General features: G+C 45.8%; 1 protein-coding gene across 1 annotated transcript in view; it reads left to right on the forward strand.

Moving 5' to 3' along the window:
• The window catches only part of LOC115119629 (protein tweety homolog 2-like), a 159,242-nt gene that overhangs the window by 98,956 nt on the left and 42,581 nt on the right, over positions 1-17,705 (forward strand). The window lies entirely within an intron of this gene.

Consider the following 17,705-nt stretch of genomic DNA (forward strand, 5'->3'; position numbering starts at 1 on the left):
GTTACTGTTCTGTCCCTGCAACTGTTCTGTTACTGTTCTGTCCCTGTTACTGTTCTGTCCCTGTTACTGTTCTGTCCCTGTTCTGTTACTGTTCTGTCCCTGCTACTGTTCTGTCCTTGTTCTGTTACTGTTCTGTCCCTGCTACTGTTCTGTCCCTGTTACTGTTCTGTCCCTGTTCTGTTACTGTTCTGTCCCGGCTACTGTTCTGTCCATGTTACTGTTCTGTTACTGTTCTGTCCCTGTTACTGTTCTGTCCTTGTTCTGTTACTGTTCTGTCCCTGTTACTGTTCTGTCCTTGTTCTGTCCCTGTTCTGTTACTGTTCTGTCCCTGCTACTGTTCTGTCCCTGTTACTGTTCTGTCCCTGTTCTGTTACTGTTCTGTCCCTGCTACTGTTCTGTCCCTGTTACTGTTCTGTCCCTGCTACTGTTCTGTTCCTGTTACTGTTCTGTTACTGTTCTGTCCCTGCTTACTGTTCTGTCCCTGTTACTGTTCTGTTACTGTTCTGTCCCTGCTACTGTTCTGTTACTGTTCTGTCCCTGTTACTGTTCTGTCCCTGTTACTGTTCTGTTACTGTTCTGTCCCTGTTACTGTTCTGTTACTGTTCTGTCCCTGTTACTGTTCTGTTACTGTTCTGTCCCTGTTACTGTTCTGTCCTTGTTCTGTTACTGTTCTGTCCCTGCTACTGTTCTGTTACTGTTCTGTCCCGGCTACTGTTCTGTCCCTGTTACTGTTCTGTTACTGTTCTGTCCCTGCTACTGTTCTGTTACTGTTCTGTCCCTGTTACTGTTCTGTCCCTGTTACTGTTCTGTCCCTGTTCTGTTACTGTTCTGTCCCTGTTACTGTTCTGTCCTTGTTCTGTTACTGTTCTGTCCCTGCTACTGTTCTGTCCCTGTTACTGTTCTGTCCCTGTTCTGTTACTGTTCTGTCCCTGTTACTGTTCTGTCCATGTTACTGTTCTGTCCCTGTTCTGTTACTGTTCTCTGTCCCTGTTCTGTTACTGTTCTGTCCCTGTTACTGTTCTGTCCTTGTTCTGTTACTGTTCTGTCCCTGCTACTGTTCTGTCCCTGTTACTGTTCTGTCCCTGTTCTGTTACTGTTCTGTCCTGCTACTGTTCTGTCCATGTTACTGTTCTGTCCTGTTACTGTTCTGTCCCTGTTACTGTTCTGTTCCTTGTTACTGTTCTGTCCATGTTACTGTTCTGTCCCTGTTACTGTTCTTCCCTGTTCTGTTCTACTGTTCTGTCCTACTGTTCTGTTACTGTTCTGTCCTGTTACTGTTCTGTCCCTGTTACTGTTCTGTCCCTGTTCTGTTACTGTTCTGTCCCTGCTACTGTTCTGTCCATGTTACTGTTCTGTCCTTGTTACTGTTCTGTTACTGTTCTGTCCCTTTACTGTTCTGTCCCTGTTCTGTCCTGTTCTGTTCTGTTACTGTTCTGTCCCTGTCTGTTCTGTTACTGTTCTGTCCCTGTTCTGTTACTGTTCTGTCCCTGCTACTGTTCTGTCCCTGTTACTGTTCTGTCCCTGTTTCTGTTACTGTTCTGTCCCTGCTACTGTTCTGTCCATGTTACTGTTCTGTTGTTACTGTTCTGTCCTGTTCTGTTCTGTTACTGTTCTGTCCCTGTTACTGTTCTGTCCTGTTCTGTTACTGTTCTGTCCTGCTACTGTTCTGTCCATGCTACTGTTCTGTCCATGTTACTGTTTCTGTTACTGTTCTGTCCCTGCTGTTCTGTCCCTGTTCTGTCCTGTCCTTGCTGTTACTGTTCTGTCCACTGTTTACTGTTGTTGTCCTGTTCTGTTCTGTTCTGTCCTGCTACTGTTCTGTCCCTGTTACTGTTCTGTCCCTGTTACTGTTCTGTCCCTGTTCTGTTACTGTTCTGTCCCGGCTACTGTTCTGTCCATGTTACTGTTCTGTCCTTGTTACTGTTCTGCTACTGTTCTGTCCCTGCTACTGTTCTGTCCCTGTTACTGTTCTGTCCCTGTTACTGTTCTGTTACTGTTCTGTTGATCTGACTGTTCTGTCCATGTTACTGTTCTGTCCCTGTTCTGTTACTGTTCTGTCCCGGCTACTGTTCTGTCCATGTTACTGTTCTGTCCCTGTTACTGTTCTGTTACTGTTCTGTCCTACTGTTCTGTCCCTGTTCTACTGTTACTGTTCTGTCCCTGCTACTGTTCTGTTACTGTTCTGTCCCTGTTACTGTTCTGTCCCTGTTACTGTTCTGTCCCTGTTCTGTTACTGTTCTGTCCCTGTTACTGTTCTGTCCTTGTTCTGTTACTGTTCTGTCCCTGCTACTGTTCTGTCCCTGTTACTGTTCTGTCCCTGTTCTGTTACTGTTATGTCCCGGCGACTGTTCTGTCCATGTTACTGTTCTGTCTTGTTACTGTTCTGTCCCTGTTCTGTTACTGTTCTGTCCCTGCTACTGTTCTGTCCCTGTTACTGTTCTGTCCTTGTTCTGTTACTGTTCTGTCCCGGCTACTGTTCTGCCCCTGTTCTGTTACTGTTCTGTCCCTGTTCTGTTACTGTTCTGTCCCTTGTTACTGTTCTGTCCCTGTTACTGTTCTGTTCCTGTTCTGTTACTGTTCTGTCCCGGCTACTGTTCTGTCCATGTTACTGTTCTGTCCTTGTTACTGTTCTGTTACTGTTCTGTCCCTCTGTTCCCTGTTCTGTTCTGTCCTGTTCTGTTACTGTTCTGTTCTGTTACTGTTCTGTCCCTGTTACTGTTCTATCCTGTTCTGTTACTGTTCTGCCCCTGTTCTGTTACTGTTCTGTCCCTGTTCTGTTACTGTTCTGTGCTACTGTTCTGTCCCTGTTACTGTTCTGTCCCTGTTACTGTTCTGTTCCCTGTACTGTTCTGTCCCTGTTACTGTTCTGTCCCTGTTACTGTTCTGTCCCTGTTACTGTTCTGTCCCTGTTACTGTTCTGTCCCTGTTCTGTTACTGTTCTGCTACTGTTCTGTCCATGTTACTGTTCTTCCCTGTTCTGTTACTGTTCTGTCCCTGTTACTGTTCTGTCCATGTTACTGTTCTGTTACTGTTCTGCCCTGTATGTTCTGTTACTGTTCTGTCCATGTTACTGTTCTGTCCTTGTTACTGTTCAGTCCCTGTTCTGTTCTGTTCTGCCCCTACTGTTCTGTCCCTGTTACTGTTCTGTCCCTGTTCTGTTACTGTTCTGTCCCTGTTCTTCTGTTCTGTACTGTTCTGTCCCTGTTACTGTTCTGTCCTTGTTCTGTTACTGTTCTGTCCCTGTTACTGTTCTGTCCCTGTTACTGTTCTGTCCCTGTTCTGTTACTGTTCTGTTACTGTTCTGTCCTGTTACTGTTCTGTCCTGTTCTGTTACTGTTCTGTTACTGTTCTGTCCATGTTACTGTTCTGTCCTGTTACTGTTCTGTCCTGTTCTGTTACTGTTCTGTCCCCTACTGTTCTGTTCATGTTACTGTTCTGTCCTTGTTACTGTTCTGCTACTGTTCTGTCCCTGCTACTGTTCTGTGCTACTGTTCTGTCCATGTTACTGTTCTGTCCCTGTTCTGTTACGGTTCTGTCCCTGCTACTGTTCTGTCCCTGTTACTGTTCTGTCCCTGTTCTGTTACGGTTCTGTCCCTGCTACTGTTCTGGTCCTGTTACTGTTCTGTTACTGTTCTGCCCCGTAACTGTTCTATCCCTGTTACTGTTCTGCCCCTGTTCTGTCCCTGTTACTGTTCTGCTCCGTAACTGTTCTGCCCCTGTTACTGTTCTGCCCCGTTACTGTTCTGTCACTGTTACTGTTCTGGCCCTGTTACTGTTCTGGCCCTGTTACTGTTCTGTCCTTGTTACTGTTCTGTTACTGTTCTGTCCCTGTTACTGTTCTGTCCCTGTTACTGTTCTGTCCCTGTTACTGTTCTGTCCTTGTTACTGTTCTGTTACTGTTCTGTCCCTGTTACTGTTCTGTTACTGTTCTGTCCCTGCTACTGTTCTGTTACTGTTCTGTTACTGTTCTGTTACTGTTCTGTCCCTGCTACTGTTCTGTTACTGTTCTGTCCCTGCTACTGTTCTGTTACTGGTCTGTCCCTGTTACTGTTCTGTCCCTGTTACTGTTCTGTCCTTGTTCTGTTACTGTTCTGTCCCTGCTACTGTTCTGTCCTTGTTCTGTTACTGTTCTGTCCCTGCTACTGTTCTGTCCATGTTACTGTTCTGTCCCTGTTCTGTTACTGTTCTGTCCCTCTACTGTTCTGTCCCTGTTACTGTTCTGTTACTGTTCTGTTACTGTTCTGTCCCTGCTACTGTTCTGTTACTGTTCTGTCCCTTACTGTTCTGTTACTGTTCTGTTCTGTCCCTGTTCTGTTCTGTTCTGTCCCTGTTACTGTTCTGTCCTGTTCTGTTACTGTTCTGTCCCTGCTACTGTTCTGTCCCTGTTACTGTTCTGTCCCTGTTCTGTTACTGTTCTGTCCCGGCTACTGTTCTGTCCCATGTTACTGTTCTGTCTGTGTTCTGTCCCTGTTCTGTTACTGTTCTGTCCCTGCTACTGTTCTGTCCATGTTACTGTTCTGTCCTGTTCTGTTACTGTTCTGTCCTGTTACTGTTCTGTTACTGTTCTGTCCATGTTACTGTTCTGTCCTGTTCTGTTACTGTTCTGTCCTTACTGTTCTGTCCCTGTTACTGTTCTGTCCCTGTTCTGTTACTGTTCTGTCCCTGCTACTGTTCTGTCCATGTTACTGTTCTGTCCCTGTTCTGTTACTGTTCTGTCCCTGTTACTGTTCTGTCCCTGTTCTGTTACTGTTCTGTCCCTGCTACTGTTCTGTCCCTGTTACTGTTCTGTCCCTGTTCTGTTACTGTTCTGTCCTGTTCTGTCCATGTTACTGTTCTGTCCCTGTTCTGTTACTGTTCTGTTACTGTTCTGTCCCTGTTACTGTTCTGTCCCTGTTACTGTTCTGTTACTGTTCTGTTACTGTTCTGTCCTGTTACTGTTCTGTCCTGTTCTGTTACTGTTCTGTCCCCTACTGTTCTGTCCCTGTTACTGTTCTGTCCCTGTTCTGTTACTGTTCTGTCCCTGCTACTGTTCTGTCCTGTTACTGTTCTGTCCCTGTTCTGTTACTGTTCTGTCCCTGCTACTGTTCTGTCCTGTTACTGTTCTGTCCCTGTTCTGTTACTGTTCTGTCTACTGTTCTGTCCCTGTTACTGTTCTGTCCTGTTACTGTTCTGTCCCTGTTCTGTTACTGTTCTGTCCCTGCTACTGTTCTGTCCCTGTTACTGTTCTGTCCCTGTTCTGTTACTGTTCTGTCCTGTTACTGTTCTGTCCTTGTTACTGTTCTGTTCCTGTTCTGTCCCTGTTACTGTTCTGTCCCTGTTACTGTTCTGTCCCTGTTACTGTTCTGTCCCTGTTACTGTTCTGTCCCTGTTCTGTTACTGTTCTGTCCCTGCTACTGTTCTGTCCCTGTTACTGTTCTGTCCCTGTTCTGTTACTGTTCTGTCACTGTTCTGTCCATGTTACTGTTCTGTCCTTGTTACTGTTCTGTCCCTGTTCTGTTACTGTTCTGTCCCGGCTACTGTTCTGTCCATGTTACTGTTCTGTCCTTGTTACTGTTCTGCTACTGTTCTGTCCCCATTGTTCTGTCCCTGCTACTGTTCTGTCCATGTTACTGTTCTTTCCTTGGTACTGTTCTGTCCCTGTTCTGTTACTGTTCTGTCCCTGCTACTGTTCTGTCCCTGTTACTGTTCTGTCCCTGTTCTGTTACTGTTCTGTACTGTTCTGTCCCTGTTACTGTTCTGTCCCTGTTCTGTTACGGTTCTGTCCCCTGCTACTGTTCTGTCCCTGTTACTACTGTTCTGTTCACTGTCCTGTCCCTGTTACTGTTCTGTCCTTGTTACTGTTCTGTTACTGTTCTGTCCCCTGTTCTGTTACTGTTCTGTCCCTGCTACTGTTACTGTTCCTGTTCTGTTACTGTTCTGTCCCTGTACTGTTCTGTTACTGTTCTGTCCCTGCTACTGTTCTGTTACTGGTCTGTCCCTGTTACTGTTCTGTCCCTGTTACTGTTCTGTCCTTGTTCTGTTACTGTTCTGTCCCTGCTACTGTTCTGTCCTTGTTCTGTTACTGTTCTGTCCCGGCTACTGTTCTGTCCATGTTACTGTTCTGTCCTTGTTACTGTTCTGCTACTGTTCTGTCCCTTCTACTGTTCTGTCCCTGTTCTGTCCCTGTTACTGTTCTGTTACTGTTCTGTCCCTGCTACTGTTCTGTTAATGTTCTGTCCCTGTTACTGTTCTGTCCCTGTTACTGTTCTGTCCCTGTTCTGTTACTGTTCTGTCCCTGCTACTGTTCTGTCCTTGTTCTGTTACTGTTCTGTCCCTGCTACTGTTCTGTCCCTGTTACTGTTCTGTCCCTGTTCTGTTACTGTTCTGTCCCTGTTACTGTTCTGTCCTTGTTCTGTTACTGTTCTGTCCCTGCTACTGTTCTGTCCCTGTTACTGTTCTGTCCCTGTTCTGTTACTGTTCTGTCCCGGCTACTGTTCTGTCCATGTTACTGTTCTGTCCTTGTTACTGTTCTGTCCCTGTTCTGTTACTGTTCTGTCCCGGCTACTGTTCTGTCCATGTTACTGTTCTCTCCTTATTACTGTTCTGCTACTGTTCTGTCCCTGCTACTGTTCTGTCCCGGCTACTGTTCTGTCCATGTTACTGTTCTGTCCCTGTTCTGTTACTGTTCTGTCCCTGCTACTGTTCTGTCCCTGTTACTGTTCTGTCCCTGTTCTGTTACTGTTCTGTCCCGGCTACTGTTCTGTCCATGTTACTGTTCTGTCCTTGTTACTGTTCTGCTACTGTTCTGTCCCTACTGTTCTGTCCCTGTTACTGTTCAGTCCTTGTTCTGTTACTGTTCTGTCCCTGCTACTGTTCTGTCCCTGTTACTGTTCTATCCCTGTTCTGTTACTGTTCTGTCCCGGCTACTGTTCTGTCCATGTTACTGTTCTGTCCCTGTTCTGTTACTGTTCTGTCCCGGCTACTGTTCTGTCCCTGTTACTGTTCTGTCCCTGTTACTGTTCTGTTACTGTTCTATTACTGTTCTGTCCCTGTTACTGTTCTGTCCTTGTTCTGTTACTGTTCTGTCCCTGCTACTGTTCTGTCCCTGTTACTGTTCTGTCCCTGTTCTGTTACTGTTCTGTCCCGGCTACTGTTCTGTCCATGTTACTGTTCTGTCCCTGTTCTGTTACTGTTCTGTTACTGTTCTGTCCTTGTTACTGTTCTGTCCCTGTTCTGTTACTGTTATGTCCCGGCGACTGTTCTGTCCATGTTACTGTTCTGTCCTTGTTACTGTTCAGTCCCTGTTCTGTTACTGTTCTGTCCCTGCTACTGTTCTGTCCCTGTTACTGTTCTGTCCCTGTTCTGTCCCGGCTACTGTTCTGTCCATGTTACTGTTCTGTCCCTGTTCTGTTACTGTTCTGTTACTGTTCTGTCCCTGTTACTGTTCTGTCCTTGTTCTGTTACTGTTCTGTCCCTGCTACTGTTCTGTCCCTGTTACTGTTCTGTCCCTGTTCTGTTACTGTTCTGTCCCGGCTACTGTTCTGTCCCTGTTACTGTTCTGTCCCTGTTCTGTTACTGTTCTGTCCCGGCTACTGTTCTGTCCATGTTACTGTTCTGTCCTTGTTACTGTTCTGTCCCTGTTCTGTTACTGTTCTGTCCCTGCTACTGTTCTGTCCATGTTACTGTTCTGTCCTTGTTACTGTTCTGCTACTGTTCTGTCCCTGCTACTGTTCTGTCCGGGCTACTGTTCTGTCCATGTTACTGTTCTTTCCTTGGTACTGTTCTGTCCCTGTTCTGTTACTGTTCTGTTACTGTTCTGTCCCTGTTACTGTTCTGTCCCTGTTCTGTTCTGTTCTGTTCTGTTACTGTTCTGTCCTGTTACTGTTCTGTCCATGTTACTGTTCTGTCCTTGTTACTGTTCTGCTACTGTTCTGTCCCTGCTACTGTTACTGTTCAGTCCTTGTTCTGTTACTGTTCTGTCCCTGCTACTGTTCTGTCCCTGTTACTGTTCTATCCCTGTTCTGTTACTGTTCTGTCCTTACTGTTCTGTCCTGTTACTGTTCTGTCCTGTTACTGTTCTGTTACTGTTTGTTCTGTCCCGGCTACTGTTCTGTCCATGTTACTGTTCTGTCCCTGTTACTGTTCTGTTACTGTTCTGTTACTGTTCTGTCCCTGTTACTGTTCTGTCCTTGTTCTGTTACTGTTCTGTCCCTGCTACTGTTCTGTCCCTGTTACTGTTCTGTCCCTGTTCTGTTACTGTTCTGTCCCGGCTACTGTTCTGTCCATGTTACTGTTCTGTCCCTGTTCTGTTACTGTTCTGTCCCGGCGACTGTTCTGTCCATGTTACTGTTCTGTCCCTGTTCTGTTACTGTTCTGTCCATGTTACTGTTCTGTCCTTGTTACTGTTCTGTCCCTGTTCTGTTACTGTTCTGTCCCTGCTACTGTTCTGTCCCTGTTACTGTTCTGTCCTTGTTACTGTTCTGTCCCTGTTCTGTTACTGTTCTGCCCCTTCTGTTACTGTTCTGTCCCTGTTACTGTTCTGTTACTGTTCTGTCCCTGTTACTGTTCTGTCCCTGTTCTGTTCTGTTATGTTACTGTTCTGTCCCATGTTACTGTTCTGTTACTGTTTGCCCTGTTCTGTTACTGTTCTGTCCCTGTTCTGTTCTGTTCTGTTGCTGTTCTGTTCTGTTACTGTTCTGTCCCTGTTCTGTTACTGTTCTGTCCCGTAACTGTTATGTTACTGTTCTGTCCCTGTTACTGTTCTGTCCCTGTTCTGTCTGTTACTGTTCTGCCCTGTAACTGTTACTGTTCTGTCCCTGTTACTGTTCTGTCTGTTACTGTTCTGCCCTGTAACTGTTATGTTACTGTTCTGTCCCTGTTACTGTTCTGTCCCCTGTTCTGTCTGTTACTGTTCTGCCCTGTAACTCTTCTGTTACTGTTATGTCCATGTTACCGTTCTGTTACTGTCCCTGTTCTGTTACTGTTCTGTCCCTGTTCTTCTGTTACTGTTCTGTCCTGTTACTGTTCTGTCCCTGTTACTGTTCTGTCCCTGTTACTGTTCTGTTCTTGTTACTGTTCTGTAACTCTTCTGCCCCTGTTACTGTTCTGTTACTGTTCTATCTGTTACTGTTCTGTTACTGTTCTGCCTGTTACTGTTCTTCCCTGTTACTGTTCTGTTCTGTCCTTGTTACTGTTCTGTTACTGTTCTGTCCCTGTTACTGTTCTGTTACTGTTCTGTCCCTGTTACTGTTCTGTTACTGTTCTGTCCTACTGTTCTGTTACTATTCTGTCCCTGTTACTGTTCTGCACCTTAACTGTTCTTGTTACTGTTCTGTCCCTGTTACTGTTCTGTCCCTTACTGTTCTATCCCCTGTTACTGTTCTGTCCCCGTACTGTTCTATCCCTGTTACTGTTCTGTTACTGTTCTGTCCCTATTACTGTTCTGCACCTTAACTGTTCTGTCCCTGTTACTGTTCTGTTCTATCCCTGTTACTGTTCTGTTACTGTTCTGTTACTGTTCTATCCCTGTTACTGTTCTGTCCATGTTGTTCTGTCCCTGTTCTGTTCTGTTCTGTTAACTGTTCTGCCCCTGTTACTGTTCTGCCCCGTTACTGTTCTGTCACTGTTACTGTTCTGGCCCTGTTACTGTTCTGTCCCTGTTACTGTTCTGTCCTTGTTACTGTTCTGTTACTGTTCTGTCCCTGTTACTGTTCTGTCCCTGTTCTGTCCCTGTTACTGTTCTGTCCTTGTTACTGTTCTGTTACTGTTCTGTCCCTGTTACTGTTCTGTTACTGTTCTGTCCCTGCTACTGTTCTGTTACTGTTCTGTCCCTGTTACTGTTCTGTTACTGTTCTGTCCCTGCTACTGTTCTGTTACTGTTCTGTCCCTGCTACTGTTCTGTTACTGTTCTGTCCCTGTTACTGTTCTGTCCTTGTTCTGTTACTGTTCTGTCCCTGCTACTGTTCTGTCCTTGTTCTGTTACTGTTCTGTCCCTGCTACTGTTCTGTCCCTGTTACTGTTCTGTCCCTGTTCTGTTACTGTTCTGTCCCGGCTACTGTTCTGTCCATGTTACTGTTCTGTCCCTGTTCTGTTACTGTTCTGTCCCTGCTGCTGTTCTGTTACTGTTCTGTCCCTGTTCTGTTACTGTTCTGCCCCGTAACTGTTATGTTACTGTTATGTCCCTGTTACTGTTCTGTCCCTGTTCTGTCTGTTACTGTTCTACCCTGTAACTGTTATGTTCCTGTTATGTCCCTGTTACTGTTCTGTCCCTGTTCTGTCTGTTACTGTTCTGCCCTGTAACTGTTATGTTACTGTTATGTCCCTGTTACTGTTCTGTCCCTGTTCTGTCTGTTAGTGTTCTGCCCTGTAACTCTTCTGTTACTGTTATGTCCATGTTACCGTTCTGTTACTGTTCTGCCCCTGTTCTGTTACTGTTCTGTTCTGTTCTGTTACTGTTCTGTCCCTGTTACTGTTCTGTTCTGTTACTGTTCTGCCCGTAACTCTTCTGCCCCTGTTACTGTTCTGTTACTGTTCTATCCCTGTTACTGTTCTGTTACTGTTCTGCCTGTTACTGTTCGGCCCCTGTTACTGTTCTTCCCCTGTTACTGTTCTGTTACAATTATGTCCTTGTTACTGTTCTGTTACTATTCTGTCCCTGTTACTGTTCTGTCCCTGTTACTGTTCTGTCCCTGTTCTGTTACTGTTCTGTCCCTGCTACTGTTCTGTCCCTGTTACTGTTCTGTCCCTGCTACTGTTCTGTCCCTGTTACTGTTCTGTCCCTGTTCTGTTACTGTTCTGTCCCTGTTACTGTTCTGTCCTTGTTCTGTTACTGTTCTGTCCCTGCTACTGTTCTGTCCCTGTTACTGTTCTGTCCCTGTTCTGTTACTGTTCTGTCCCGGCTACTGTTCTGTCCATGTTACTGTTCTGTCCTTGTTACTGTTCTGTCCCTGTTCTGTTACTGTTCTGTCCCGGCTACTGTTCTGTCCATGTTACTGTTCTCTCCTTATTACTGTTCTGCTACTGTTCTGTCCCTGCTACTGTTCTGTCCCGGCTACTGTTCTGTCCATGTTACTGTTCTGTCCCTGTTCTGTTACTGTTCTGTCCCTGCTACTGTTCTGTCCCTGTTACTGTTCTGTCCCTGTTCTGTTACTGTTCTGTCCCGGCTACTGTTCTGTCCATGTTACTGTTCTGTCCTTGTTACTGTTCTGCTACTGTTCTGTCCCTGCTACTGTTCTGTCCCTGTTACTGTTCAGTCCTTGTTCTGTTACTGTTCTGTCCCTGCTACTGTTCTGTCCCTGTTACTGTTCTATCCCTGTTCTGTTACTGTTCTGTCCCGGCTACTGTTCTGTCCATGTTACTGTTCTGTCCCTGTTCTGTTACTGTTCTGTCCCGGCTACTGTTCTGTCCCTGTTACTGTTCTGTCCCTGTTACTGTTCTGTTACTGTTCTATTACTGTTCTGTCCCTGTTACTGTTCTGTCCTTGTTCTGTTACTGTTCTGTCCCTGCTACTGTTCTGTCCCTGTTACTGTTCTGTCCCTGTTCTGTTACTGTTCTGTCCCGGCTACTGTTCTGTCCATGTTACTGTTCTGTCCCTGTTCTGTTACTGTTCTGTCCCGGCGACTGTTCTGTCCATGTTACTGTTCTGTCCCTGTTCTGTTACTGTTATGTCCCGGCGACTGTTCTGTCCATGTTACTGTTCTGTCCTTGTTACTGTTCAGTCCCTGTTCTGTTACTGTTCTGTCCCTGCTACTGTTCTGTCCCTGTTACTGTTCTGTCCCTGTTCTGTCCCGGCTACTGTTCTGTCCATGTTACTGTTCTGTCCCTGTTCTGTTACTGTTCTGTTACTGTTCTGTCCCTGTTACTGTTCTGTCCTTGTTCTGTTACTGTTCTGTCCCTGCTACTGTTCTGTCCCTGTTACTGTTCTGTCCCTGTTCTGTTACTGTTCTGTCCCGGCTACTGTTCTGTCCCTGTTACTGTTCTGTCCCTGTTCTGTTACTGTTCTGTCCCGGCTACTGTTCTGTCCATGTTACTGTTCTGTCCTTGTTACTGTTCTGTCCCTGTTCTGTTACTGTTCTGTCCCGGCTACTGTTCTGTCCATGTTACTGTTCTGTCCTTGTTACTGTTCTGCTACTGTTCTGTCCCTGCTACTGTTCTGTCCCGGCTACTGTTCTGTCCATGTTACTGTTCTTTCCTTGGTACTGTTCTGTCCCTGTTCTGTTACTGTTCTGTCCCTGCTACTGTTCTGTCCCTGTTACTGTTCTGTCCCTGTTCTGTTACTGTTCTGTCCCTGCTACTGTTCTGTCCATGTTACTGTTCTGTCCTTGTTACTGTTCTGCTACTGTTCTGTCCCTGCTACTGTTACTGTTCAGTCCTTGTTCTGTTACTGTTCTGTCCCTGCTACTGTTCTGTCCCTGTTACTGTTCTATCCCTGTTCTGTTACTGTTCTGTCCCGGCTACTGTTCTGTCCATGTTACTGTTCTGTCCCTGTTCTGTTACTGTTCTGTCCCGGCTACTGTTCTGTCCATGTTACTGTTCTGTCCCTGTTACTGTTCTGTTACTGTTCAGTTACTGTTCTGTCCCTGTTACTGTTCTGTCCTTGTTCTGTTACTGTTCTGTCCCTGCTACTGTTCTGTCCCTGTTACTGTTCTGTCCCTGTTCTGTTACTGTTCTGTCCCGGCTACTGTTCTGTCCATGTTACTGTTCTGTCCCTGTTCTGTTACTGTTCTGTCCCGGCGACTGTTCTGTCCATGTTACTGTTCTGTCCCTGTTCTGTTACTGTTATGTCCCGGCGACTGTTCTGTCCATGTTACTGTTCTGTCCTTGTTACTGTTCAGTCCCTGTTCTGTTACTGTTCTGTCCCTGCTACTGTTCTGTCCCTGTTACTGTTCTGTCCTTGTTACTGTTCTGTCCCTGTTCTGTTACTGTTCTGCCCCTGTTCTGTTACTGTTCTGTCCCTGCTGCTGTTCTGTTACTGTTCTGTCCCTGTTACTGTTCTGTCTGTTACTGTTCTGCCCCGTAACTGTTATGTTACTGTTATGTCCATGTTACCGTTCTGTTACTGTTTTGCCCCTGTTCTGTTACTGTTCTGTCCCTGTTCTGTTACTGTTCTGTCCCTGCTGCTGTTCTGTTACTGTTCTGTCCCTGTTCTGTTACTGTTCTGCCCCGTAACTGTTATGTTACTGTTATGTCCCTGTTACTGTTCTGTCCCTGTTCTGTCTGTTACTGTTCTGCCCTGTAACTGTTATGTTCCTGTTATGTCCCTGTTACTGTTCTGTCTGTTACTGTTCTGCCCTGTAACTGTTATGTTACTGTTATGTCCCTGTTACTGTTCTGTCCCTGTTCTGTCTGTTACTGTTCTGCCCTGTAACTCTTCTGTTACTGTTATGTCCATGTTACCGTTCTGTTACTGTTCTGCCCCTGTTCTGTTACTGTTCTGTCCCTGTTCTGTTACTGTTCTGTCCCTGTTCTGTTACTGTTCTGTCCCTGTTACTGTTCTGTCCCTGTTACTGTTCTGTTCTTGTTACTGTTCTGCCCCGTAACTCTTCTGCCCCTGTTACTGTTCTGTTACTGTTCTATCCCTGTTACTGTTCTGTTACTGTTCTGCCTGTTACTGTTCTTCCCCTGTTACTGTTCTGTTACAATTATGTCCTTGTTACTGTTCTGTTACTATTCTGTCCCTGTTACTGTTCTGCCTCGTAACTGTTCTGCCCCTGTTACTGTTCTGTTACAATTATGTCCTTGTTACTGTTCTGTTACTATTCTGTCCCTGTTACTGTTCTGCACCTTAACTGTTCTGCCCCTGTTACTGTTCTGGCCCTGTTACTGTTCTGGCCCTGTTACTGTTCTCTTACTGTTCTATCCCTGTTACTGTTCTGCCCCGTAACTGTTCTATCCCTTTTACTGTTCTGTTACTGTTCTGCCCCTATTACTGTTCTGCACCTTAACTGTTCTGCCCCTGTTACTGTTCTGTTACTGTTCTATCCCTGTTACTGTTCTGTTACTGTTCTGCCCCGTTACTGTTCTATCCCTGTTACTGTTCTGCCCCTGTTCTGTCCCTGTTACTGTTCTGCTCCTTAACTGTTCTGCCCCTGTTACTGTTCTGCCCCGTTACTGTTCTGTCACTGTTACTGTTCTGGCCCTGTTACTGTTCTGTCCCTGTTACTGTTCTGTCCTTGTTACTGTTCTGTTACTGTTCTGTCCCTGTTACTGTTCTGTCCCTGTTCTGTCCCTGTTACTGTTCTGTCCTTGTTACTGTTCTGTTACTGTTCTGTCCCTGTTACTGTTCTGTTACTGTTCTGTCCCTGCTACTGTTCTGTTACTGTTCTGTCCCTGTTACTGTTCTGTTACTGTTCTGTCCCTGCTACTGTTCTGTTACTGTTCTGTCCCTGCTACTGTTCTGTTACTGTTCTGTCCCTGTTACTGTTCTGTCCTTGTTCTGTTACTGTTCTGTCCCTGCTACTGTTCTGTCCTTGTTCTGTTACTGTTCTGTCCCTGCTACTGTTCTGTCCCTGTTACTGTTCTGTCCCTGTTCTGTTACTGTTCTGTCCCGGCTACTGTTCTGTCCATGTTACTGTTCTGTCCCTGTTCTGTTACTGTTCTGTCCCTGCTGCTGTTCTGTTACTGTTCTGTCCCTGTTCTGTTACTGTTCTGCCCCGTAACTGTTATGTTACTGTTATGTCCCTGTTACTGTTCTGTCCCTGTTCTGTCTGTTACTGTTCTACCCTGTAACTGTTATGTTCCTGTTATGTCCCTGTTACTGTTCTGTCCCTGTTCTGTCTGTTACTGTTCTGCCCTGTAACTGTTATGTTACTGTTATGTCCCTGTTACTGTTCTGTCCCTGTTCTGTCTGTTAGTGTTCTGCCCTGTAACTCTTCTGTTACTGTTATGTCCATGTTACCGTTCTGTTACTGTTCTGCCCCTGTTCTGTTACTGTTCTGTCCCTGCTGCTGTTCTGTTACTGTTCTGTCCCTGTTACTGTTCTGTTCTTGTTACTGTTCTGCCCCGTAACTCTTCTGCCCCTGTTACTGTTCTGTTACTGTTCTATCCCTGTTACTGTTCTGTTACTGTTCTGCCTGTTACTGTTCGGCCCCTGTTACTGTTCTTCCCCTGTTACTGTTCTGTTACAATTATGTCCTTGTTACTGTTCTGTTACTATTCTGTCCCTGTTACTGTTCTGCACCGTAACTGTTCTGCCCCTGTTCTGTCCCTGTTACTGTTCTGCCCCGTAACTGTTCTGCCCCTGTTACTGTTCTGGCCCTGTTACTGTTCTGCCCCGTAACTGTTCTGCCCCTGTTACTGTTCTGGCCCTGTTACTGTTCTGTTACTGTTCTATCCCTGTTACTGTTCTGTTACTGTTCTGCCTGTTACTGTTCGGCCCATGTTACTGTTCTTCCCCTGTTACTGTTCTGTTACAATTATGTCCTTGTTACTGTTCTGTTACTATTCTGTCCCTGTTACTGTTCTGCACCGTAACTGTTCTGCCCCTGTTCTGTCCCTGTTACTGTTCTGCCCCGTAACTGTTCTGCCCCTGTTACTGTTCTGTCCCTGTTACTGTTCTGCCCCGTAACTGTTCTGCCCCTGTTACTGTTCTGGCCCTGTTACTGTTCTGGCCCTGTTACTGTTCTCTTACTGTTCTATCCCTGTTACTGTTCTGCCCCGTAACTGTTCTATCCCTGTTACTGTTCTGTTACTGTTCTGCCCCTGTTACTGTTCTGTTACTGTTCTGGCCCTGTTACTGTTTTGGCCCTGTTACTGTTCTGGCCCTGTTACTGTTCTGTTACTGTTCTATCCCTGTTACTGTTCTGTTAATGTTCTGCCTTAACTGTTCTATCCTGTTACTGTTCTGCCCCTGTTCTGTCCCTGTTACTGTTCTGCTCCGTAACTGTTCTGCCCCTGTTACTGTTCTGCCCCGTTACTGTTCTGTCACTGTTACTGTTCTGGCCCTGTTACTGTTCTGTCCCTGTTACTGTTCTGTCCTTGTTACTGTTCTGTTACTGTTCTGTCCCTGTTACTGTTCTGTCCCTGTTACTGTTCTGTCCTTGTTACTGTTCTGGTACTGTTCTGTCCCTGTTACTGTTCTGTTACTGTTCTGTCCCTGCTACTGTTCTGTTACTGTTCTGTCCCTGTTACTGTTCTGTTACTGTTCTGTCCCTGCTACTGTTCTGTTACTGTTCTGTCCCTGCTACTGTTCTGTTACTGTTCTGTCCCTGTTACTGTTCTGTCCCTGTTACTGTTCTGTCCTTGTTCTGTTACTGTTCTGTCCCTGCTACTGTTCTGTCCTTGTTCTGTTACTGTTCTGTCCCTGCTACTGTTCTGTCCCTGTTACTGTTCTGTCCCTGTTCTGTTACTGTTCTGTCCCGGCTACTGTTCTGTCCATGTTACTGTTCTGTCCCTGTTCTGTTACTGTTCTGTTACTGTTCTGTCCCTGTTCTGTCCCTGTTACTGTTCTGTCCTTGTTACTGTTCTGTCCCTGTTACTGTTACTGTTCTGTCCCTGCTACTGTTCTGTTACTGTTCTGTCCCTGTTACTGTTCTGTTACTGTTCTGTCCCTGCTACTGTTCTGTTACTGTTCTGTCCCTGTACTGTTCTGTTACTGTTCTGTCCCTGTTACTGTTCTGTCCCTGTTACTGTTCTGTCCTTTGTTCTGTTACTGTTCTGTCCCTGCTACTGTTCTGTCCTTGTTCTGTTACTGTTCTGTCCCTGCTACTGTTCTGTCCCTGTTACTGTTCTGTCCCTGTTCTGTTACTGTTCTGTCCCGGCTACTGTTCTGTCCATGTTACTGTTCTGTCCCTGTTCAGTTACTGTTCTGTTACTGTTCTGTCCCTGTTCTGTCTGTTACTGTTCTGCCCTGTAACTCTTCTGTTACTGTTATGTCCATGTTACCGTTCTGTTACTGTTCTGCCCCTGTTCTGTTACTGTTCTGTCCCTGCTGCTGTTCTGTTACTGTTCTGTCCCTGTTACTGTTCTGTTCTTGTTACTGTTCTGCCCCGTAACTCTTCTGCCCCTGTTACTGTTCTGTTACTGTTCTATCCCTGTTACTGTTCTGTTACTGTTCTGCCTGTTACTGTTCTGCCCCTGTTACTGTTCTTCCCTGTTACTGTTCTGTTACAATTATGTCCTTGTTACTGTTCTGTTACTATTCTGTCCCTGTTACTGTTCTGCACCGTAACTGTTCTGCCCCTGTTCTGTCCCTGTTACTGTTCTGCCCCGTAACTGTTCTGCCCCTGTTACTGTTCTGGCCCTGTTACTGTTCTGCCCCGTAACTGTTCTGCCCCTGTTACTGTTCTGGCCCTGTTACTGTTCTGTTACTGTTCTATCCCTGTTACTGTTCTGTTACTGTTCTGCCTGTTACTGTTCGGCCCCTGTTACTGTTCTTCCCCTGTTACTGTTCTGTTACAATTATGTCCTTGTTACTGTTCTGTTACTATTCTGTCCCTGTTACTGTTCTTAACTGTTCTGTCCCTGTTCTGTCCCTGTTACTGTTCTGCCCCGTAACTGTTCTGCCCCTGTTCTGTCCCTGTTACTGTTCTGCCCCGTAACTGTTCTGCCCCTGTTACTGTTCTGGCCCTGTTACTGTTCTGGCCCTGTTACTGTTCTCTTACTGTTCTATCCCTGTTACTGTTCTGCCCCGTAACTGTTCTATCCCTGTTACTGTTCTGTTACTGTTCTGCCCCTGTTACTGTTCTGTTACTGTTCTGGCCCTGTTACTGTTTTGGCCCTGTTACTGT

This window comes from Oncorhynchus nerka, linkage group LG28 (assembly GCF_034236695.1).
Source record: "Oncorhynchus nerka isolate Pitt River linkage group LG28, Oner_Uvic_2.0, whole genome shotgun sequence".
In the NCBI taxonomy this organism is placed as follows: Eukaryota; Metazoa; Chordata; class Actinopteri; order Salmoniformes; family Salmonidae; genus Oncorhynchus; species Oncorhynchus nerka.